Genomic DNA, 24,493 nt, shown 5'->3' with positions numbered 1-24,493 from the left:
CTCGAGGGGGAATCACCAAACCCCCTCCACTGGGGATTCAGAATCCTTCCCTGGGAGGGTGGGGAGGCCCTGGCACAGGTTGCCCAGAGAAGCTGTGGCTGCCCCATCCCTGGGAGTGTCCAAGGCCAGGCTGGACAGGGCTTGGAGCAACCTGGGCTAGTGGAAGGTGTCCCTGCCCATGGCAGGGGGTGGAAGGAGATGATCTTTAAGGTCCCTTCCAACCCAAACCATTCTTTGATCAGGGCATAAAGGAGACTCATTAAGACATTTTGGCTGAGCAATCAGTTATGCTAATGATGCATGCAAATTTAAGATTCATGAACTTTTTTTAAAACTCAGAGCTTCCTAAGCAGTGGGACAGCCACACATCCTGGTGAGCGGGCTGCCCTTGCTTGGAGTTTGTGAAAATGCTCACAAACACACATTGAATCAGTTTGAACACAAATTTACAGTTTTAACACAGCTTTAAGAGTTTTAACTCTTCTCTCACAATCCCCCTTCTCTCTCTGTGTCTGGGTAATTCATTTCAGTGATACTCTGTTAAAAACCCCACCTAAAGAAAATCCTCGAGGTTGGTGTTTGTTCTCTGGGCTCCCGATGTGTTTTTAATTGTTTGCATACCTTGGAGCAGAGACCTTCCCCCTCCCTCTGAAAGGCTGGCATTTACATCCCGCCTGGAAGACGATTCCTAGTGAAATAATATTCTGGATGATTAGGAGGCATTACAGCCCTGACTCAGTTTAAAAATGCCAGAATGCCCCAGAGATCCCCATGAATCTGCTGCCAGCCGGCCCCTGTCAGAGCTGAAGGCAGCACTGTCTGGAGCCCAAAATCAACCTCAGGAAGGTCATGTGAAAGAAAATCCTCAGTCATCAGGAAGCCCTTGGCCTCGTGGCCTTTCTGACATTTTCTGACAAACCTTAAATCACCAGAGTAGACAAAACATCACAAATTTTGGAATGATGGCCTCTGGGATTTCAGGGCTGTGTGGTAACTCCGAAGGTAACACCCCCCCCTCCCCTCGCTCTGCTCTGCAATTCCCCCCTGGATGCAGAGGAGAGCCCAGGAGGTGTTCCTGGAGTCAGCTCTGGATTTGGTTCCATGCGTGGGATGGGCTGGGAGCTGACCCAGCAGCAGAGGAGAGAGATGCTCTGTGCTGGCCCCAGGTATTTCCATGGAACAGGGAATGCCCCTCAGGGTGAGGACACATCGCTCCCAGGGCAGGTTTCTCTTCCAGAGGGGAATCTGGAATCAGGATTTATTGTCCAGTTCTGTACAGTAGAGAAGCCAGGTGGTTCTGTCAGTGCAGTCTGTGATCCCGAGGGATGTGCAGGGTTGGGTTAATCCCACTATGCAGCTCTTAAAGAGACCATGGACCAGGCAGGAGCTCGTTAGAGCTCATGGATAAACGGGAAAACCGAACAAGTGGGGAGGGAGGGATGTGGGGAGGGAGGGATGTGGGGGGTGAATGGCCACGAGAGTGACTTGGAATTGGCTCCAACACTTATGGTGCTGCTTTGAAAAGGCAAAAAGTGAAGCCAAAACACAGGGAACTGGGTACCAGTGAGCTATTATTAAATATAAATATCTCATAGCAAAACCAAAAAATGCTTTTATTTTATTATATCAAGGGGTTACAAAGCAGTGAAGGTGTGACTGTTGTCCCGTGCACAGTGAATTTTGATGATGGGGTTTTAGATTAGATGAGGTTTTTATGAGATGATAAAATGTGTGTTCTGAAAGAAAACCCAAATTTATTTTTCATAGAACAGTTTCATGAGAAAAATAATTACTAGAAGTGAGCTCTTCTGTGCTGTTCAGTGGTGTCTGCTACCTTTACCCATGGAAATTTCAGCATGCAAGAGTAATACTTTGTAAACACATATGTAAATATATAAAAAATAAATATATAACAATAGTATTAGTAGCAGAAGGAGTCTAAATTAAGTGCTTAAATCCCTTCTTGGCTACCCAAGTGATTAACATTTTTTTATTACTTTTTTCCCCTCCTTGTTTTAGACTGTAATACAGAATATAGAAAAGAAATACCAAAAGCTGTGGAATAGATTATAAACTGGTTTATAAAGTTTAGAGGAAGTTTTCCTCTTGCTTCTATTGAGGCTCAATGTGCCCTGCAAGTAACTGAAATTAAGAAATCTTCTGTCATATCAAGGCATGTCCTAATCTCCTGGAGTTAGCTGATTATTTTAGGGATTTGTTGACATGAATGTTGGCCCTGGAGAAAGGAGCTGAGTTTGCTACCCGGCATTTTTCCAGCTCATTAATAATTACTGTACAGATAGTTCTGCATCTCTGCTGTCAGAACATTTTAGACCCTGGTTTGTGAAGTAATTCCTTCTGTTCCAGAAGAATAAATCACAAGTCCTAAAGGAATTACTTTTCCTAATTTCCACTGGAATTTCAGGCTTACCCTCACTGAGAAGATTGGTTCTTCCTCACGTGGAGTCTGGTGGAAACTCTGGGAATGTACATCAATGCTGTTGCCTCAAGGCAGTTTTTATGATGGTGCTAAATTCTTCTTTCCTTAAGAATTCAATTTAAAAATGAATCAAGAGGAATTTTCACTTTTTTCATATTTACCCTTCCAATTACATATATCTGTATGTAAACCCAGAAGAGTCTTGACTTTTATTGTTCACCTCTTCTCTTAATACCTGGTTCACTTTTTTTCCTCCTTCTGTAGTTCTGCCCAGAAATAACCTGGGCCTTCCTCCTGGTTGTCTTGGCAAATCCAGGCAGCCTCTTACTCGGCTCCTGCTGCCCTGAAATGGAGATTAATCATTTTCTTGGTCGCAGGAACCCTAAAAAAGGTGAATCCTGAAACACTCGTGGCAGGAGTTCAGCTGTGCTGAGGCCCAGGTTGCCATGTGAATCCACACACTCAGGAAAACACTGTCAGCCGGAGGCACCCGGCTCTGTCTGGAGCTGGGATGGTCGGGACACTGAATCATTCCTTTGCTTTGAGCTCATCTGGGGTGGGGGTTTCCTTTGAACCTGAATTCCTGTCAGGAGCAGAGGTCTGGAGCAGCCCTGGGGGTTGTTGTGCCCGGTTTCCTGCGATCCCATAAGGATGGACAATCTTCCCTGGGTAGGTTGTGCTCTCCCTAAGTAAGATAATTTCTTTCAGGCTCTTTGTCTTCTGATGACTAGAACATGTCTTCTGAGCTCCAACGTAAATTTATTCCTGGCAGTTTACGTTTGCCGGCCCTTTTGCCAATAAAAACTTCTCATTTGAATGGTGTCCCATCTTCCATTCCAGGTCTGATGTTCACCATATGCTTATTTGCTCTTTGCTGTGATAGGATTTCCTGCAGCCCCCGGCACATCTCTGCTAAAATGGGTAGAAACTGGGCACCCCTGGTGTAGGAAATGTGGGGGTGAAAGATCCTGCTCCTTTTTCCAAGGAATTGCTGTATTGGAGGTGTCTGACCAGTGGCATCCAGCAGAACCCATCCTCATCCAGGAGCTGGGGTGACTTTAGCTGAAACCCTCCCCTCTGTGCCCAGAAGCTGTTCCCACAGATCCACGGTCCATTTTGCTTTTTAAAGGTATTTAAATCCAAGGAAAGAAGTCATGGTGGTCAGACGTGGTGGACATTTTAGTTATGAATATCCAGATAACGAGATTTTCTCTGAGGAATGAAGTCCCAAACCCAAGGTTTGTAGTGGTGATGATGGATGTCCCTGTTCCTGCTGTGCCCAGACCAAGGCTCAGCCACTGCCCTGTGAACGTTGGGGTTATTGTGACTCAGAAGTGTGACACAGTAAGATGCCCATGAAGGCAGGTTTTCTCTGAGATGGTTTGAAATGGTCCTTTTTGCTGCATGATAGAAAGTCTGGCAACCAAGTCACTGCTGAATGTCAGAGCCTGCAGTTTTGTTTGGTTTGGAAACTCCCTGCGAAGTTTGGATGCATCTCTGAGATTCATCAGAGCCCCTTTGCTCTGAAAAACATTGATGAAAACCTTGCACATGACTGGTTTGTTGGGTTTTTTTTGGGGTGGGGGGTGAGGGGTTTGCATAAATTTCTTGTAATTCCTCAAACTAACTGGGCTGGAAATAGCAGAGCAATAGGTTTCCTTGTTGCATTTTCTCTGTTCTGTTTGAGTGCCAGGGAAAGCCTGGAAGTATTAGAAGCTTATGCACATGAGTGATGAGAAAAGGAACTAATGGAGTTTTTCTTTTTCTCTGAAAGTTCAGAAATCCTTTAGAGCTGGACAAGGCTTTGGGTGTGTTTTCCTTCTTGCAGAAGTTTGGTAGAATTAAAAAGAAAAGACTTTTTCCTTTAGGATATCTGAATGGGTTGGTTCTTCACAAAGCAGAACCCCAAACGCAGCCATGATTGGCATAATGAGCAGATTTGAGGTTTTAAGAGGGAGAATATCTTTTCCAGATACATTTCTCAGCTATGTGGTTAAATTAATATTTAGTGTGACTCAGAAAATGTCCTGGACTGTCCTTGGATAGGACAGAAATTCTGTTGATCTCACTGACTGTGTCCTCCTGTCCTCCCAGTCTTGTGCTTTTTGTACTCTTCTTCTACGACTCTTAAAGATGCCAAACACTGAATTATAACAGCCATATGTTTGGTAACTCTCTCTCCCATCTGAGGATAAGCAAACCTCTCTCTGGATTTACACAACCAGGATTTCCCTTTGTGGTGGCCCTTCTCCCCCCAGTTTGTTTTCACTCACAGAGAACAGTTCACCTGCATTTTCTGTGCTCACACAGAGCTCCCTCCCCCTTTGTGCTAATGCAGCACATCAGATATTTTTTTTGCTTTTTCTTTAAATATCTACCTCAATGAATAACCATTTCCTTTTTTTTAAAAAAAAAAAAAGGAAATTTCTTTTTATTAAAAAAAAAAAAAACCAACAAAAAACCCCCAAAAAAACCCCAAAAAACCTGCTGAGCACCTCAGTTCATGGGTCCCAACTGCAAAGCCGATGTGGTGGCAGAGGGAAACCCTCTTTCAAAGAAACAGAAATACTTCAAATAAATTAATTTGCTCTGACTGTGCCTCTGTAGGAAAATTGCGTTAAGACAAGCAGATGTCATGCCGTAAAATAAACAGCTGAAATTCATATTCTGCACTAAAGGACCATCGTCTGTGCCAGGGGAGCCGCTGTCCCTGCTCTGTGCCAGCCCCGGGCTGGGGGCACGCGGGGCTTTCCTTCCCTCTTTAGGCTCCTTTTGCTTTTCTCTGACGGTGCCCGGGGAGTGTTGTGCTCTTTGTGTTCAGTGTTCCTTATTAACCAAACATTTTTTATTTTTTTTTCCCTCCGTTTTCAAGTGGATTTGGTGCTCGGGAGAGCCGGCAGGTTAAGAGGAAGCTGATCTTTGAAAGGGCTGAAAGTTGCCTCCTGAAATCCCCCGTAGCTGAATTTCCCAGAGTGGGAACTGGTTAATCCAGATTCTAAAGCGTGTGTTTATGGACACCTGCATAACAGAAAGCCACGGGAAAATAAAATTAAAGAAAGAGGGAAAAAATTACAAAAACTCTAATATTTACAGCTGTAAACAGGAGTCCTGAATTAATACACTGAGGAAAATCAGGGATGAGAGAACAGGGAATAACAACTGGAGAACAGGACAGCAAATGAACGCTGGAACACTTCCGGCTTTTGTAAAGAACATTTAAGGTGTCAAAGTATTTTTCTGTTCCAACATGGCAGTTCTTTGTCCTTGGGGCTGACATTGCTGGGTTTCTATGTATCGTGGCAATGGGTGGAAACATCCTTTAACTGCCAGACAGCACTTACAGATAAGCCGCCAATTAATAATGTTGATTTGAAAAGCCCGAGAATAGGTGAGAAAGCAAAGTCCTTTGGTAAGTCATATTTGCACAGTATTAAGAGTCCCCTTTTACCTGGTCCAGTAAACACAGTATTAGGAACTCTGTGCTTTTGAAAAGCTGAGAGACTCTAATGATATGTGGAACTGATAATTGCCACTCCTCGGAATTCAGCACCCACTTATCGTGCCTTTTGTGCATACATACCTTTGCAAGGGGCAGCCCCTGGCAGATGTGTTTCCCCTTCCTAAATACCAAGGGGGGATTTATTTTCCCCGATGCATCGACCTGTTTTATCAGAGAACTAAATGTTGGGGAGGAATTGGCGTTTCCCTCAAAGCTGGTGGCCCTCGAATTGTAGACTTTACGTTGGGTCTGGGTGTGCAAACAACCCCTCTGTGTTTGCTCAGCTGATGCCACAGTCGTCCCTCACCACTCGCAGGGCAAGGCCAGTGCAGGTTCTGAGGGAAACAAGAAGTGATTAAAGCTGTGAGCAAATGCAGAAGCAGTTCACTGAGGGAATCAGAACTAACTCCCAACAGCCACCACTTGTCTTTGGTGTGAATCCACCCGGCCTCAGGCAGCTGAAATCCTAAAGGTGTAGGGTGGGGACACACAGAGCTGGTTTTAGTCACGAGGGAGGCTGGAGCAGAGCAGTTGTTGTCAGCTGGCCACGGAATGTGCTCGATCATCTCTATCTCTGTATGTTCCTGTGCTCTTGAAAAGGCATAGAAATGGAATTAATTAGAAGTAGATGAAGCTGTTTGATTAAAGGGCTTATTTGTTGCCTAGATGTATGTGGAGGTATAGAAATGCAATTAGTCAGAGAGTGCCATTAGCAGTGTCAGAGACCAGAAGTAATAGAGCTTAACCCTCCCGGGAGCTGCTCTGGGAGCCTGTCTGGGGGTTTGATCCCGTGGTGCAGGACGTGGGTTACACCAGAACAACTGTTTTTGCCTCTTAACTCTTTCTGAGGAGTGATTCCCAGCAAGAGCCATCCTGTTCAAACACACACAGTGCCAGCTCTTTGCTCCCTGCAATTGTCAGGGTCGAAAACAAGGAGTTTGTCAAAGACTTGCTTTAAAATATGCAAAATACATCAATTTGTCAGCTTTCAAAAATCCCTTAAGAGCAGGGCTGTGGCTTTCACACAGGGAAAGTGGGAACCTGCTGCCATGTCCCTTTGTGTGTCAGTGACCTGGATGTTTTTGGGGTGAGGGTGATGGTCACACCCACGGGGTTAAACAGGAGCCTTTTGGAAGGGACACCTTTGGTGCTGCCCTTCAGCAGGTTCCCTTTATCAGCTGCTGCCCGAGTTCACCTCGATGGCATCAGAACTCACCTGCCTGCTGGCCAGGGGGGACTTGGAATGCCTCTGGGATCTCTTGGAATGGAGTCTTGGTGCTGTTGCTCTTCTGGCCCTGCCGAGCACGAGGAGGGGAACGGAACGTTGGCAGAGGGTAACGAGTTGGGTTGGGTGACTTTTGAGGTCTCAGTTTTGCTGCCCAGCACATTTGTGGTGCTGCTCTCTAAGGGAAGCACTGTTGACTGGGGTGTGGGTGCTCAGCCCCACGCTCACCACTGCCAGCTCACTGATATGTCCTGATAGTCCTCACTCGTGGGATTCAGACTCTTTCTGGGGAGAAATGTCCATGTGTGTGATGCCCATCAGGTGAGAAAATGTTCACCAGCATCAGCCAACATTGGAGCAAACCCCTCCTAACCATATAAATGTATATGATTCATCTGCCCTTTCCCTTGAGAAAGTGCCACACTTCAGAGGAAAAGAAATGCACTTCATATTTCAGCTGATAATGAGAAGTTAATAAAATCGGGATTTTGTGCAATGCAGGACCTCTGACATCTTAATCTTTATTAAAGAGACTTAAACTACCAGGAACTGCTGGTGCTGACTGGCACAGCCAGACTCGAGAAACACCAGGAGAGACTGGTCAAATGAACTGTTAAACAACTCTTCCTAATCCATCAGGAAGAAACAATAAGTGCTGGAAACATCTATTTACCATGCATCAATCACGCTTACCTAAGCAATTTCTAAGTAATTATACTTCTGTTATATAGTTCTTGAGATGACTAGTCTGAATGAGACATTTGCTTTATTAAAACAAAAAAATTCACTTTACTTGACATATCAAATGGTGTTTCATATTCTGTCACAGTAGTAATTTTTCTGGACATAACCTCTACTAATTGTTGTGTTAAAATCCTATCTGGAATTCAAATGGCCACTTTTCCCTTTTAAAAACTTGACCAAAGGAGGGGTTTAAAATTTTTTAAGTGGTAGAGATTTCATCTGTTGAGTTTTGCTAAGTCAGTAAAAAAGGTTTTTGGACCAGCTTGGCAAGATGTGACCTATGGGAAGGGGATATTGGGCAGGGGGAGAATAATAATTGATCTTCTCTGCTTAGTGAAAGCTTAGTGCCTTTTTTTCTTTCTTTCTTTCTTTTTCTGCTTGCTTTTATCCAAAGACATCCCTGTAGGTGCTGCTGTAAGAGGCACTGATGGTCTCCAGGACAGACCAAGCTGTGCCCATCCATCTCGTTCCTCTACTGAAGGTTTAAGGTTTTGCTTGTGTTTTTCCTGCCCAACAGAACATTCCAGACTAACAGATCAATTAATGGAGGGCAATTTGTATCTACATTTTATGCAGCTTTACAAATGCTCGTGTCTTGTTGACCTTTGCTGTTTGAACATGGTGGAGTTATAGAAACAGATGTTTATATGTGTATATATGTGTGTTTTACAGACCCATCGTTGTGTGGGGCTTTGAAATGTCGTTTTCTAATCCACTCAGAGGAAGGGGAGGGATGGAGTCTTTGTCAGTATCCAAGCAATTAGGATAATTAAAAAAGAAAGCTTATTGGGTAAACATGCTCTTAGATTGTGACCTCTTAATTAATGGACTACAGGGAGAAATTACAGCGGTGGCAAGATAATTAACACATGCATTTAAAAAGAACTGTTAGACAAGGGTATTATAGGATAGTAAGACACAGATTTGAATCACCGAAGGACTCTGGAGGTGAACAAACACGGTTGAACAGGACAAGATTTGCATGTGTGAGTGCCCCAGCACACGAGGGGAGCAGATTAGGAGAACTTTGTTATCACTCCTTTACTGGGACGCTCCCTTAGTGAAGTGTTTTAAGTCCAGGCTGATTTTTGTGCAGTCCCCCAGGAGCAGAGTTCTGCCATGGAATGTGTTGCCATCACTAATAATTCTGAATATTGCTGGAGGAGTGTTGGAAACCCTCCTGCTCTCCGTGGTGGGGACGTTGGCACCCGTTGGCATCAGGGAGCTGTTTGTGTGTTGTGTGGCACCTTGCACAGTGCCTCCCTGGTCTTGTGGCTCCCACCAATTCTAACAATTCCAGTCAGTGTTTTGTAAACTGTATCAGTCTTTAAAAAAAACCCAAACAAACAAACATAAAAGTTTAGGAACCAGATTGTTTCACTTCTGGGGGGAAACCCAAAGTGTAACTTGTAGAGTTTGGGTTGTTGTGCTGTTGGGCCCCAGCAGCAGGTTCAAAGTCACTCTTCACCCCCAGTGTGGAGAGAGGTCAGGCCAAACCGGCTGGAACACCCAAAGCAGACATTCTGGGATTGGTTTGCCACTGGTCTTGCTCTTCACAGGATCAGAGTGGGGCTGTGCAGGTCGTGGGTGGGGGTTCTCAGGCCTCTCTGGCCTCGTACACGGGTGGGTGACTCGCACCCAGAGCAGTGGGGACAGCTTGGATGTGTGGTGGTCACCAGGAATGGTTGTTCATGATTCAATAATGCAGGTTTTAGGAGATGCTCCTCACTGCAGGGGCCTGGCAGGTGAGGGGCTGATCTTTCTCACCCCCTTCAGACTTTGTCCATTTTTTGGAAAGAAGGGTACAACTGCATGTGGAGCTCAGATGTCTGGGATCACCACACCTACCTCCAGAATATCCTTTTTTCCTCTTCAGAGTGAGAGTTCCTGGCCTGACTGTCAGGACTTCATATCTCCACAGTGCAGGGAAGCAAAGCTCACGCTGTCAGAGGGAAGGTCTCTCTGATGGAGCATCCTGAGTCTCTCAGTGTCTCAGGAGGAGTGTGAAAACCTGCAGAGATGTCGTGGCAGCTCATGGAATTGTCCATGGATCAAAGCTTGCCCAACCTGCAGACAGGGGCTGAGCTGTGGGTGGGCTGTGGAGGTGCTTTGTCTGTGTTGAACAGATCTCACGGTGCAGGTGACAAATCAGTCTTCTGTGCTCTCTGATCATTAAATCCCCAAAACTCTAATTTATCAAAAGAACAAACGGCAGAAAAGTCAGAAACTAAAATGATTTGTGTTAAGGGATCAAAGCTCATGTTCTAAATGTACACACGAGCCAAAGCTCAGTGATTAGGTACAGTTTAGGAACATGTGATTTGCATAAGTCCCCACTCCCCACAGCATCCCAGGGAACAAAGAGATGCTCTGCCAAGCCAACATTTCCCGGATCCCACCGTGCACTTACCCAAATCCCACCCACTTCTGGGTGAGTCTCAGTATTGCTGCTTTTGTCTGAATATAAATGTCCCTGTTCAGTGCAGTGTTCATCCTACCTGGAACATTAAAGATGCGTGTAGACTGAAAAAAAAATATAAAAAAAGCATTATGAATGTTTGATTAGTGACTTAGGCCCCAAATTTTTAACTAATTGAGTACATTAAATAGTATGTCTCTGAAAGACTAATACAAGACACTTTTCAAAGCTTCTTTAATAAAAATTCTATTTGGGATTTGACCATAATGGCTATCCTTGCTTGCCAAAACATGACTTCTTAGCAGGTGACTTTCATCAAGTACATCTGAAATAGTACCTAAATGAATTAGCAATAAAATGGACTTAGGCCGAGCAGTAGGAGCCTCCATTAATCTTGGGTTAATCACTAAAGAGATGCCATTCACTTTTCTTAAGAAGTCACATTTTTCTCCCCTTGCTGGCGACCAGATTTCATAAAGTAACATATTTCTAATGAAAGGGCTCTGCTTGAATTAAAACCCTGAAGGTTTATGCAGATTTTAGTTTTGATTACTGCTGGCATGGGCTCTTAGCAGACTCCGGAAGGTAGGGCCGCAGTGAAAGAGTCCCAGCATGCAGTTCATAATATTCTTTGAAATAAAATAGTGCACTTGTACTTAGTGGCTTTAATCAGCTCTGACTTTTGATAGTCAAACAATAGCTAATTACAGTAACACCTGCCTTCTAAGTCATGTCATGTAGGTTATTGCCAACAAGAGACCTTGTATCTTAGCTGCGTGATTATTATAGAGTCTAAAACCTATCTGTTAAAAAAAGAGGGGGGAGAAGAGTGGAGTTTGGTGGCCATTATCGCTCTTCTTATTGTCTGCTGCATTTCTGGCTTTTCTGTTGGCAGTTTTCTGTGTTTGAAAGGCAAGGAGTTGGTGTTTATGGCCGGATTAGGGATGGGAGTTTCGGGGGAAAGGACCCGATTTGCAGCTCTCACATTTCCGTGCAGTAACGGGAGATAATGCTGGACATGTCCAGCCCCAAACCCATCTGAGTGTGTCTCAATTTTCAATGTAGCACGAAATTTAAAATATGTTGTGAGTTGGTTGTATCATCTGATCTCTGGCGTGCGGCCACGGAGGAGAATTTTATTTCGCCGTCATTAAATGCAGTGGTTGGGGGAGGGAACAAAGGGCCATTTATTTCAACCTTCATCAATTTTGGAAGGGTTTCATAAAACAAAATACCCAGCTAAGGACCCCATGTTGAAATAGCCGACAGTATTTCTGAAAAGAAATCCACATTTTGCCTCCCAGTACCTGCCTTTCCTGGGAAGCACCGGGCCAGATGAGTTTTCCTGTCCTTTCCTGCTGCTGTGGAAGCCATAAATTATTGTCTCATTGAAGACTCTTTTCTCATTAATTTTACCAGCAAATAAGGCTTCGTTTTCACAGACTCAGTCAAGTGAATAATCTCAGATGTTTGCCAGAGGCTCAACAGCCACTGGAACAGCTCTCCAGGAGCCACAGCTCCGTGTGCTGATCCTGGAGGGATGCTCCCTGCTCTGCACCCAAAGGGATAACGGGACACATTCAACACCCAGTTCTGCCAGATTTGGGCTCAGAACTGTGTGATCAGTGAAGCAAAGAGGGCTTTAACAATCTGAGCCTCCAGAGTAATCCTGACAGTGTAAAAAGGACCGAAATGAGCCCTCCTTAGGTCTTGTTTGGCAGAGTCCATTTCTCTGGGCAGGTTTTGGAAAAGCCACTGCATCCCAGTTGGGTTGTGCATGTGGAGGATTCCACTGCTTGGAAGGCAAATAGGTGAAGTTCTGGGAGAACCGTCATTCTCAGCTCTGCTCTGACAGACAATAGAATCCCTCAAAATATTTTGGGATTTGGACGAGATGTGTTGTATCTGGAACCTGGCATTACCTGCGCCGTGACTCATCATACCCAGGTACTGAGGATGGGTGTAGGTGGTTTAAATTTCTCTTTACAATCAGACTGTATGTTTAAAAGAACATTCCTTCTGGATTATTCAAGGAGTTTGCAAGGGAATGTATTCAGGGTTACCTCAACGAGCAGGGAATGCGAGCACACGTTAAAAGGACACGTTGTTAACTCAGCTTCCCAAAGCTGCTTCTGAGTTCAGCTTTAATGGGCTGGTTTTCCCCTGTAAGTTATTCTTTCTCACTCCATCATTTGTCACGTTAACCTCAAACTGCGTGGTAAGAAATCTTCTTTATATCAGTTACCATGTTTGCCATATCTGATCAGTTTGATTGATCATTGCCTCGGCCACAGGTTGGTAATAAGCTGTTTTGAGAGAGACACACATTTCCCATAGGACAAAATTGGCATGACAGCATTATAAACTGGCCATTTATCAACCTGCTCCCAGGTGGTCACTGTCTGAGCACGGCTCGGCAGGCCAGGCTCCACGGGGAGATGGACTCGGGGCCAGTGGGCCCCGTGGAGCAGCTAATGCAGGAGACAGAAACAAATGACACCGTGCTGGAATCACAATGGTTAGTGCAAATGTCACGCCTGCAGTCGCCAACTTCCCTTCCTGAGCCCTGCTCCGACAGCCAGATCCAACACGCGTCGGATCCACGGCTGGATGGTCCTGCTGCACATGGCAGAGGGTCAGAGCTGCTCCCCAGGGACAGAGCTGCTCCCCAGGGACAGAACTGCTCCCAGGGACAGAGCTGCTCCCCAGGGACAGAGCTGCTCCCAGGGACAGAGCTGCTCCCAGGGACAGAATTGCTCCCAGGGAATGCTGAGGGCCTGGCCTGGCCCAGGAGGGGATGGTGCTCGGTGCTGGCCAGGATCCTGACTGGAGCAGACTCATCCTGGTTCCCTCTGTGTGCCCAGGATTTCACAGGCTGTGTTTGTGGAGGATGGAGCAGCTCTGCTGTGGGGAACAGCTGGGACAGTTGGGATAGTTCAACTGGAGAAGAGAAAGCTTCAGGGTGATCTAATTGAGGCCTGAAGGGAGCCACAGGAGAGATGGGGAGAGACTATTTACAGGACAGGACAAGGGGGAATGACTTCCCACTGCCAGAGGGCAGGGTTGGATGGGATATTGGGAAGGAATCCTTCCCTGTGAGGGTGGGGAGGCCCTGGCACAGGTTGCCCAGAGAAGCTGTGGCTGCCCCATCCCTGGAAGTGTCCAAGGCCAGGTTGGACAGGGCTTGGAGCAACCTGGGCTGGTGGAAGGTGTCTCTGCCCATGGAAGGAGATGATCTTTAAGGTCCCTTCCAACCCAAACCATTCTCTGATTCCATGAAATTCATCTTCTGAAGAACTGAATAAGGTGTTACAAACTTTTCTTCTTTTAACCTCCTCTGTGTGTTGTGTTTCTTTCCCCTCAGAATTTTGGTTAAGTGACTTTTATTTTGCAGCTTAAACGTGAAGTTATTCCCAGACTGCACAAACTGCAATTTTTAATCTTAACGATAGATTTAGTGACCACTGAAGTGTAAAATAAACTACTGTGGCCTAATCAATCAAATCTGCATAGTTGAGAGAAAGCACCTGTATGAGGCTTTTATATCAGAATGTCTGTAATGGTAATAGATGTTTATTAGCAACCATAAAGCTGTTTGAATTTAATATCTCTCTAAATAACACCAACAGCATTAAAACAAATCTCTAAAGCAAATGCAACTGCGCCATAAACAGCCCACGATGTAGGGTTTAAAAGCCATTACAAGAATCCTGTGAGATTCATGGGTTGTTCTGTGGCTTTGGACACTCAGCTGTGAGGGAAAAGAACCACCGCAGGTATGGGAAGGAGCCCCTGGAATAAAGCATTGCCCAGGTATTTGGGAAATGATGGATTTTGTATTTTTGCACTAAATTTGTACAGCTGGTTTGTTAAGTGGAACAGACAGTGGAGGCTTCCACCAAGACAGTGCTCACATCTGAAATGTCTTAAAAAATAAGGTTGTGAATCACATCCCATCAGCTTTGAGCCCAAGAACCTGCTCCCAGGACTCAGAGATGGTTTTGAAGCACCAGAGAGGTTGCAAACACCCCAGACCTGTCAGAGTACTTGTCCTTTGTAGTTAGAAGTGAACACCAAGTACCTCCTGAGCATTTTTTTTAGGTTATCTTGGCACTTTGATATCTGTAGAAATCAGACATGTGGTTCTAAGAAAACAGCAGAAAAGCAAAATCCTTAATAAACCATTAAGCCCATTAATGCACTTTCAAGGATTTAAAAAATGTTCAGGTTTTCTTGTGTTTAATCAAGAGTTCTTCTTCGGTCCCTTATTTACTGGAATTCTTAAAGCATCCTTGGAGATGGCTGCAAGCTGGAAAATTCTCAGACAAGCTGCTTTTAAATCCTGAAAATACAATTTTCACCCAGTGCAGCTACTTGTGGCCTAAGGAAGTGTTTTCAAAACAAATAAGCCACTCTGGGAACTTTTGCTTGGCTGCTCTGAAAGGCTGGGGGTGAGAGGGAGGCTTTTCCATGGATCCACAGGCAGTGCCTGTTTGCACGGGCTCGGTGCTGCTCTGGCTCAGGTGCCCAGGGCTCTGCTCCCAGATCTCTGGGATGTGGGAAGCAAATCAAACCTGGCCCTGTGATCCTGATGCACTCTGAGGTCGGTGGCCCCCAAGAAGTGGTTGTTTTTTTGGGTGAATGTGGTCGGATCAAAGCGGTCGGAAAGAACAGGAATATTGAGCTGGCAGGAGGTCGCGGGCACGTGGAGAATAAGGGGGGACAGTGTTCCCTCCCCAGGGCTGTGGGAATGGGGAACATTGGGGTGCTCTGTGCTCACACAGAGCCAGCACACACTGAGCCAGCCCCAGCCCCTCCTGGGGGATGTCTGCTCCGAGGATGGCCTTGAGGAGGGATTGTCCAACAGAGGGGAGGCCCAAAAGGGCATTTTGCCCAGCACAGAGGAGGAAAATCAGAAAGCAAAGCAGCCTGTTCCTGGGAGAGCACCTGGTGCTTGAGGAGCGTGGCTGAAATCCTGTCTGTTCCTGGGAGGGCCTGGAGTAGGAAAGGGAATCCTCTGCAAACAGGGAAATGAAATTTTAGGATGCACTTTTGAGGTGTTAAAAATACAAGTCAGGCTCTGTGGTGAAGGCGCAGAGGGTGCTCACAGCTCCCTGGTGACTTGCCTGCATGGCTGTCCCCTCCAAACACTGAACTGGACCTGTAAGGAGCCTGAGAGGCAACTGTCTGCAATCCCTGATGGTGGTAACCATTGTGGTGAGGGCTTGGAACACACCAGCTCCACTTTTGTGCTCTCCACTGAGCAGGGAACTCCCCGGTCCTGCTCGCAGGGCTGGCATGGAGGAGCTGCAGACAGTTTGGGGAGGAGGTGAGAGACTGAGAGAAAAGCCTATCGCCTACCAACCCCCAAACCAACAGTGAATAATCAAAATGAATGCTGCCTATCGTTCCTAGGAAGTTAAGGGCTGATATGTGGCATGTGGGAGGTGTCAGGAGAAGGAGCTGCGTGGTTCAATCTGCTCCTGCTCGTGAGCGGCCGAACGGCTTTTCCTCTGCTCCTCAAACGTAGCTAAACAAGGACTCTGCAATAACAGAGCAGTTTCTGTTACAAAAAATCATTCTTATTTTGCTATAAATTACAAAACACCACTCCCCACTCTCCCCCCAGAAAAAAGCACTGTGACTGGAGCAGGAACAATGGCAGGAGACAGCGCCCGGGGCTGCCCGGCGCGATAACAGCTCGGCGAGGGAAGGGCAGGGGCAGCAGCCCACCAGCACCAGGGGTTTTCCTCTCCATCAGAGAGAGAGAAAACTTAAGCAGAAGGAAAAGGAGGATGAGATTGGATTGTAGAGGCCATAAATCAGAGGAAATTAATAGGATGGTACTCAGACAAGTTTGTTCTGGGTTGGGTTGGGGAACCCACCAAAAACTGGAGCAAGTGTTTTTTGTGTGTTCCGTGGAATTATTAAACTGCTCACTAGAGGAGGTTTAAGTTTTGCCCCTGGTTTCCCAGTTGCTCTCGGTTTTGTGCCACCCACTGGAATGTTCTCTGATCAATGATTCAGTCCGTGAGTTCACCCTGATCCCTGGGAATCCAGCAGGTGTGATCCCTGTCAGGACACTGTTCCTGAGGAGCTTGGGAAGGAAACAGCAAATGGATGGTGAACTGGGATGGCTGGTTCAGCTCTTCCCTCTTTCTTGGCTTACCAGTTCCTTGCCATAGTCCCTGTTTTCTCTGTCACTGTGCTCCTTGGCTGGTTTCACACTCTGCAGGGTGAGCAGTGAGTGAGCTCAGCTCAGCAGGTGTAGCAGACTTGTCTGGCAGTGAGTGCATCAGGATCAGGGAAATTAGTAAGGAAGAAATGGGGAAACTGGTGTCCTGGCAAGGTGGTGATCAGGTAAAGGCTGGACTCAAAGGTCTTGGAGGTCTTTTCCACCCTAAATGATTCTGTGATAAATGTTATTACTGTGATTCAGGAAGGCGAGAGTTTCCTAAGTTTGGGTAGTCAGTGCATGAGGAGGGACCTCTGTAGTCCAGGGATGTGGGTCCAGTGTGTCCCCAGCACAGATTTGTTGGGGACACTTGAGCAACTTCATCACTTCAGTTCCAACTTCCAAACAGGGGAAACTGGAGTTTGGCTCTGGGTGGTGGGGCCTGGGAGCTCCTCAGCAGTGTGGGGATGCAGCACCTTGTGGAAAGAACCTGCTCCTCCCAGAGCCCCATTGCAATACCAGGAGCAGTGATTATCCCAGAAATTCCCAAGTTATACCTTTGGGATCAGGGCTGTGGTACAGATTCCCTGTGGAGTGCAGTGTCCCCCCAGTGCAGTGCCCTTAAATCCATGGAACTCCAATTTGAAACACTTTATGTGAGTTTTGCTATAAAATAAATGTCCTGTCCAACCAAAGCACTCATTGGTCCAAATGAAATAATTTGTCTTTAAAATACACTTTTTCTACTGCTCCAGGCAGAGCCAAAGGCCCAAGTCTGCCTTCAGGATTAGCAGCCAGTACAATTTCAATTTATAAATGAAGCCCTTTCTGATTTGCAAATAAAAAGCATCTGAAACCACTAACCAACTTGGCTTTCATTTTTATGCCTATAAAAATGTCTGAACCACTTGTTTTTAAAATTTTCTAACTGGAAGACGTGCTCCTATGAGCAAATATGTCCAAGTTTCTATTGGAAGATGAGAGGAGTTCAATTTTTTGATGAGAGGAGTTAAAAAATCCTTGCATTTGCAAGAAAACTCAGAGCACTTGGTCCTCTAGAAACAGCTACAAATAACTCCATTTTAAATAACTCCCAATCCCTGTTGCTGCACCTGCATTAGTGACACGGTGCTGGAGGGCTTGTTGTAGTTGGATCCAAAACTTCAGGTGCAGAACTGTGGCCCAAGCAAATCAAGGAGGAGTTTTCACATGGATTTCAGTGGGATTGGAATTGTTAATCCATCATCTGTCTCCAGAGGAAGCGTTTGCACAAGAGGCAGCACACGTGGTGCTGACAAAACCACCCCAGGACTGGGTGTTCTTCCCACATTTCTTTGGCTGTGTGTGTGGAGCCACTGAAAACCACTAAAAATACTAATTTACAGCCGAGTAATTGCAGTTTGGTTGTCAGTCACCCAGCAAAGTGCTGCAGGGGTGTGAAACACCTGAGCATCAGCCAGAGGAACACTCAGGGGAGGGAGGACTGGACCCTGCCTGTGTGAGGGTCTGTCCTGGCACAGGGATGTCCCTCCTGCTTCCCACCTTTTCTCTACCCTGACCTATGCAGGTATTTTAGGAATATTTTAGTGCCCTTCTTTTCTGTCAAAACGAGAAAATAAAAGGTGCAAAACTCAAAACCCAAGGCCAACTTCTTTTTGAATGTGAAGTTGATTTGGGAAAGGGCTGAGGTAGGAGTTCAGGATGACTCTTCTGGTTTTTGGTTTTCTTCAAGTTGGAAGGATTTAAGTAGTCACCCCTCTGCCCAGGTCTGATTTCCTAATTTCTTTAGCCCCTAGTTAAAAGGTGGTTTCTGCTGCTGAAAGATGAAGGTTCCTGTGCCAGGCAAAACACACAGAATGGCTGGAATACCATTCCCAGCTAGTGCAGACCTGGGGCAGAAGATCACAGAATCATTTATTTTGGAAGAGACCTCCAAGCTCATTGAATCCATGGAGATACCCCAGGGTGCAGGAGGGCTCAGTCTGCCTTTGGTGTCACTTGTTACTTTACAAACAGATTTAAAAGGAGAAAAAAAATTTATAAACAAACATATAGTCTCCACTCCCGGTTTGTTTGTATTTTCCTGGTTTTGGGCTGTTCCTTCCACTCTTCCAGCCTCAGTTTGGCTGTTGTTTGTGTGCAGGGAGGGAGGTGTTGCTGCAACCAGGGCCTGGGGGAGGCTGGGGGGGGTGTCACCGCTTCAACCCACTGCATCCCATTCCTTCTGGAACAGTCTGGAGTTTGTTGTCTCTTAATACTGTTTGAAATTGGTTTTGTTAGGTCTCAACTGCCCTTGTGAAGGATTCCTGCTAAAAGATTAAGGGGTTTTCCTTAGTGACTGTTGAAGGATGGAGCAGGGAGGTCAGTGCAAGGGCAGGGCGAGGTGTCCTGTGGGCCTGGGGGGCTTTGGTGTGACCCTCCAGCCCTGGCCACACCTGCCCCAGCCCCCTGAAAGGGAAAACCCTCGGGAAAGCATCCCCTGGGAGAGCATCCTTTGGGAGAGCATCCCTTGGGAAGCATCCTTTGGGAGAGCATCCCTTGGGAAGCATCCTTTGGGAGAGCATCCCTGCACCTGGGGCCGTGGCTGCTGCTGTGCCCAATGGGCAGTGACCCAGCCTGGACTTTGGCATTCCTGGAGGGACAAGTCAGGACACAGGAGCTTCATTCTAGGATCAAGCAAAACCCTTCCTAACTCCGTGCCGTGAGCTCAGTGCTGTGACAACCCGGAGGGACCTCGGCACGTGGGCAGGGTGGGGGAGTGACAGGGATGCAGGATACGAGGGAGCATCTTTCTATAAATCAGAATAATACCGAATATCATAGAATTGTAGAATAATCTCCACAAATTCCCATAAATTCCCAGCCCCCCCCAGTCCCACGCGTGGCTCGTGCTCCTCCTGGAACACGGGAGGCGAAGGAAGCGGCGGCTGCTGAGGGGTGACTTCCCCCGCTCCTGGTCCTGCCCTTCCCCTCGGTTCCTGGACAGGCTATACCCCCGTTAAACCCCCCCCCAGTATCCCTCCCCTTACCCCCGTTATCCCCCTGTATCTCTCCCGTTATCCCCCGTTATCCCCCCGGTCCGGCTCCTCCTGGGCGAGGCCGCCCCCTCTCGACGCTGCCGCGGAGCTGCTTTAATCCCACAGTCCTGTTCCTGCCTCCGGAATAGGGAAAATCCCTTTTTTTTTTTTTTTTTTTTTTTTAATTTTTTTTTATTTTATTTTATTTTTTTTTACTTATTTTCTCCGTTCTGGTCAGACACACCGTTATTAACCGCTGAATTCCAGCCTTTCTTCCAGGTATTTCTTCTGTGGGAAGCCTTGTTCCCTCTCACACTGCTCTAAGTGGCAGAGGAGTTTCCTTCCTTTCCTTTTTCTTCCAAAGTGCCGACTTCCAGGAAGGTTTGGTTTCAAAGGAACCACGTAGGGGTTTATGTCTCTATCAAGTCCTTAAGAGTTGTGGTTCTGCTCCTAAAAGTGGGTCTGTGGGCACTGCACCAAAAGGGACAGTGCTTTCCTGGGTATTATCATTATTCCAACAAACTAAACTGTGCCTGGATACACAGCTTCCAGGGTGTTGTGTGGGAAGATTTGTTAGGAGTGAGATACAGTTTCAGGGTTCATTAATCCCTGATTAAAAACAAACCACACAAACAATCCCTCCCCCCCCCCAAAAAAAAAAAAATAAAAAAAAAAGCCCTACAATGATTTTAGGGCTCAAGTACCTGTTTTGGGCCAGAATGGAGATTTTCAATTTTGCCCAAACAGCAAAAGATTTAACTAGGAGATTTCCCTGGAAGTAGAGAAATGTTGCCTTGTAAGTCAGTTTATTCAATTACTCCAAACACTGTTGAAAAAACCCCTCTTTCCTCACGGCAGCGTGAGGGGTTTGGCAGAGCCACTGGGAGTTTGGTGGGTGATCCCAGATTCCTGATTATCCTGGGGGTGTCTCCCAGAGGAGGGGTGGCACCGTGACGTTGGTGTGCCCTGCAGTGAGAGCCAGCCCGGGGGATTCCAGCCCCCTTCTCGTTGCAGAGTGGGAATGTGGAGGGAAGGGCTGGGATGCAGATATCGGGTGCTTTAGGATAACAAAACTTCTCTGAAATTCCGGGTTGATTTCTCGAGAGAGTCGAGCCTGCAGCATTTCGGGAGAAGTTCCAGGGTTGGAGAATGTTGAAATGTTGTTGGACATGTTCTGAATTTTGTGGTTAACTCGAACCTTGTTTAATATTTGTGGATCCCTTTAACCCCTGAACCCCTGGCAGAGGAAGGCCCCAAGTGAACAGAATCACTGCAAGTGCCCTGTTCCAAATTGCTCGGATTTATGATGGCACTGAAATGTTTCTGTGGCAGGTGTGTGACATTTGCTGAAATTTTATTAGACCTTCATTTGAGAATCAATTCACAAAGGGCAGAAGCAGGAAAATCTTGATGAACATTAATCAGCCCCTTCTTAACAGCAGAACCAGCCCCGTGTTTATGTGACAAGTTGAATGGATTCCATGACAATTTTATCTGGAAGTTCTCTTTCTGTCTCAGGGCAGTGGTGAATGCAATTCCCTTGTTAATAGTACTTGCAAAAATATGTTTGTTTAGTCTGTTATTTTTGATAGCTCTTACTGCCTGGAAGCTCTCAAAGGTTTTATCTTCTGTCATAAATGGTGATACGTCTCTGTATGTGGGCAAACACAGGTACCTGCAGGGATTTATAATTCTACCTCAGTCAGGGAGTTCAGCCTCTCTCCTGGTGTTCATTATCTCCTGTTTTCCTCAAGCAAAATTAATCCTGTTTAACGTGAGGGACATTTCAGCTTCTAGGAGTTGTGGGAGTAGGGAAGGCTGTGCATCCTTGGATCTGTTTGAACCCTCTGCAATAATAACTCAAATGATCCTTTAGGGGAATGTGGACTGAGGAACTGCCAAACTGTGGGCTTTGTCCGAGTTTGTTCACAACTAAAAGTCTCTCTTCTAATGCTGTATTTGTCTTTGTTCTGGTTTGGGTTTATTTGATGGTTTTAAACACCCTTTGTGTATCCTGAGTGTTACAGAGCATTAGAGATCAGGCAAAGGTTGGACCCGACCTTGAGGGTCTTTTCCAGCCTGAATGATTTGAGGATTCTGTGATTCTGTTCAGTTCAGAACTGCTCCCAAAATCTGCTGAGTGGCACCTGGAGATTTCTGCTGCATCCTTTTACCTGCATAAGGAGCACAATCCAAACATCTCTCTTGCTGAGACATTCCAGCTTCATTTGGCCTGAGAAAAGGTGCAGAGATGAGTTTGAACCTGAGAAATGTTTATTTTCTGATCCTCTTACGTTTTGCCTGAACCAGTTCGAAAAAAAATTGTAAAAATCTTTATGGAAGTGAGTTTAGTTGGGAATAAGCAGGAGAATGGGAGGTAAAGGATCTCAGATGTCTCGTGGCACATTTCAAGCAGTTTTTCTCAGTGAAATTAGCAGAGTTTGTAAAGACAATTTCAGGTCACTTAATCATCAAGGGGTTAATTCTAATTTTGAACTTCCCAAATGTCAGTGCTCTTCTATCCAAAATTACAGCAACTGGCTTTATCAACATATGCTTTTCATTACCTACAAGACTTACAATATTTTTGGTGTCTGTATCAACTTGATTCAATTACTGGTACCACTGCGAGGGAACATTCCCTCCAGGGAAAAGGGGGTGAATGCATCAGTGCCCATGGATACAGTGTACAGAGCAGATTAATATAACAGATTTACATCAAGACTGCTGACTCCATTACTTTAAAACTCCTGTAATTGACTTTTTTAAAAATGACATTAGCATTTAAATGGTACTATCGTTACAAGGGTGAAGGTTCAGCAGAATATGATCAATTTATTGAGCTCTTCAAATGTTCTTTTGATATTTATTTTTTGTTGTCATGCTGGAGGGGTTTTTAGTGTTTTGTCAGACCCAAGAAAAAGTCTATACCACTGAGATCCTGCTCTGAGCAGCAGCTGGGTGAGAAGGCATGGAAAGCTCCCCTACAAACCCGCTCAGAGTTCTCTTCCTCACCTCCTTCCCTCCCACCCTGCAACTTTTCTGAGATGCAAAATTTCAGTAAGATGGAAAGAAATGATTTACAGGAGCTGTGGCTGCTCTGGGAGCAGAGCCTGGTGTTGGTGCTCTTCTGCAGAGAGCAGCCAGGGCCATCATCCACCACGAAGGGCCTTTGCAGCATCACACATCAAAATGAGCTCAGGTGCCTCCAGAGCAGTCACCAGCCCAGCCAGTGCAGCCTCCAGGGCCAGGCAGCTCTGCCAGGATCCCACATGGGCCCCGGAGAATGAGCTGCTCCATGTGCCACTGCTTTGGGACAGGCTTTCAGGAGGGATTTCTCCACAGAAAGTCTGGGATGCAGAGGGAGCTCAGCCCCAGCAGCACTGGGTAACTCAGCTCCCTCCTGCTTGCTCGCTGTAAAAATGCTCTGTAATGACCCAGTTCGACCCTGCCAGTTCTCCCTGACCTCCTCCTCCTCAGGATGCTGCTTAATTTGCACTAATTACATTCCGTTCTGACAGAAACTTGGACACTGTCTCAAGCTTTCAGGTATTTTCACTTCCATATCCCGGCTCAGGGTATGAAAACAGCAATAAGTGAGTTATGAAAATACACTTTGTTTAATATAATACATAGGTAGCTTGTGCACAGTGTCATCTATGTGTATAAATACCCCTTCAAGTTTGACTTGGTGCTTTAATCTTGAATTTTTCCTGGGATTCAGGAGGGCTGGTTAAACCCAGCAGTAGCAGTTTGAATAATTAATACAGTCCTTGGCTTTGGGGTGGTTTTTAGCTGGTTTGCCTCCAGAATCTCAGGTTAAATTCCTAATAATGATTCTGGGGCCGATGACCACTACAGAGAATTCTGCTTCAAAGAGGCCAGTTATGTAGGACAGATCTTCAAAAAGGAAAACTTATGGGACAGGTTCAGCTTTGGTTCTCCTAAACTCAAAGCAGAGGGTGTATGTGTGTGTGGATGGATATGAGTAGAGAGATGGAGAACAGCTAATTCAGTTTTTCTGGTTTACAATAGGGTGAATGAGAAACTTGTCCAGAAAGGAGTTCACAACATTGGACTGTGTCAAAATGTCTGCTTTGACCTGAATTGGGCCTTTTTGGTGAGGAGGGGACCTGGCACAGATGTGGAACACGGGACTTCTCTCTTGCCTTGCTCTGACACGGCCTCTGTTCCCCACTTGGCCGTTTGTGGGGGGGGTTGTCCTCCCAGATCCCTCTGCACATGGGGAATAATGTCATTCCCCAGACATTCCTGATGCTTTGCTCCTCCTCTGGGCGTGTGGGTGATACTGGGACCCCCTCTGTGCCCCTCCAGAACCAACGAGCCTCGAGTCCCTTGTGCCGAGGGTTTGGTGGGACAACGGGACACGAATCCTGCTCCAGGGGCTGTGGGAGCGTGTCCAGGGCGGGAGGAAGGACCTGCTCTCCTCGTGGAAGCAGATCCCCACCCAAAGGCTCAAAGCCACGGACAAAAAGGAGTCGAGCACATGCCAGGGCTTTGTGTAACCTCCCAAAGCACGAGATCCGAGGCATTGTTGGAGCCGCAGCGAGGCTTTTAGGCACAGACGGTATCAGTAAAGTAGTTGCATGTTTCAAAATATTGTATCATTTTAAAGTGCAGAGCACATTAGGTCAGTGAAAGGGGATCCGGGGATGGGGGCCGGGCGGATAATGCAGCTCTGTGTTCCGGGAGCCGGGGGCACCCCGGGCCCGAAATCCCTGGGGCTGTCTTTCAAAGGGTGATAGTTACGGAAATTAGTGGTGCAGAAATCCATCCGAATCCGTCATCGGGAGCCTTATTAACTGTCTTACCAGCCTGATTAGGAGAGGGCCCGGCCCCCGCCGGGCACGGGGACAGCGCTGCCGACCCGGCACGGCCCCTCCAACCCACAGCCACGGGGGATCCCCTCAAAACCAGAGGGGATCTCCTCAAAACCAGAGGGGATCTCCTCAA

General features: G+C 46.4%; 1 protein-coding gene across 3 annotated transcripts in view; it reads left to right on the top strand.

The window, feature by feature from the left end:
• Positions 1-24,493, top strand: part of PRDM16 (PR/SET domain 16) — a 258,310-nt gene that overhangs the window by 140,194 nt on the left and 93,623 nt on the right. The gene's annotated exons all lie outside the window — the stretch shown is intronic.

The sequence above is a fragment of the Corapipo altera genome, unplaced genomic scaffold (genome assembly GCF_003945725.1).
Source record: "Corapipo altera isolate COAL_440 unplaced genomic scaffold, ASM394572v1 301, whole genome shotgun sequence".
Classification (NCBI taxonomy): domain Eukaryota; kingdom Metazoa; phylum Chordata; class Aves; order Passeriformes; family Pipridae; genus Corapipo; species Corapipo altera.
The sequence above is the reverse complement of the archived record's forward strand: the minus strand, read 5'-3'. Positions and strand labels throughout refer to the sequence as shown.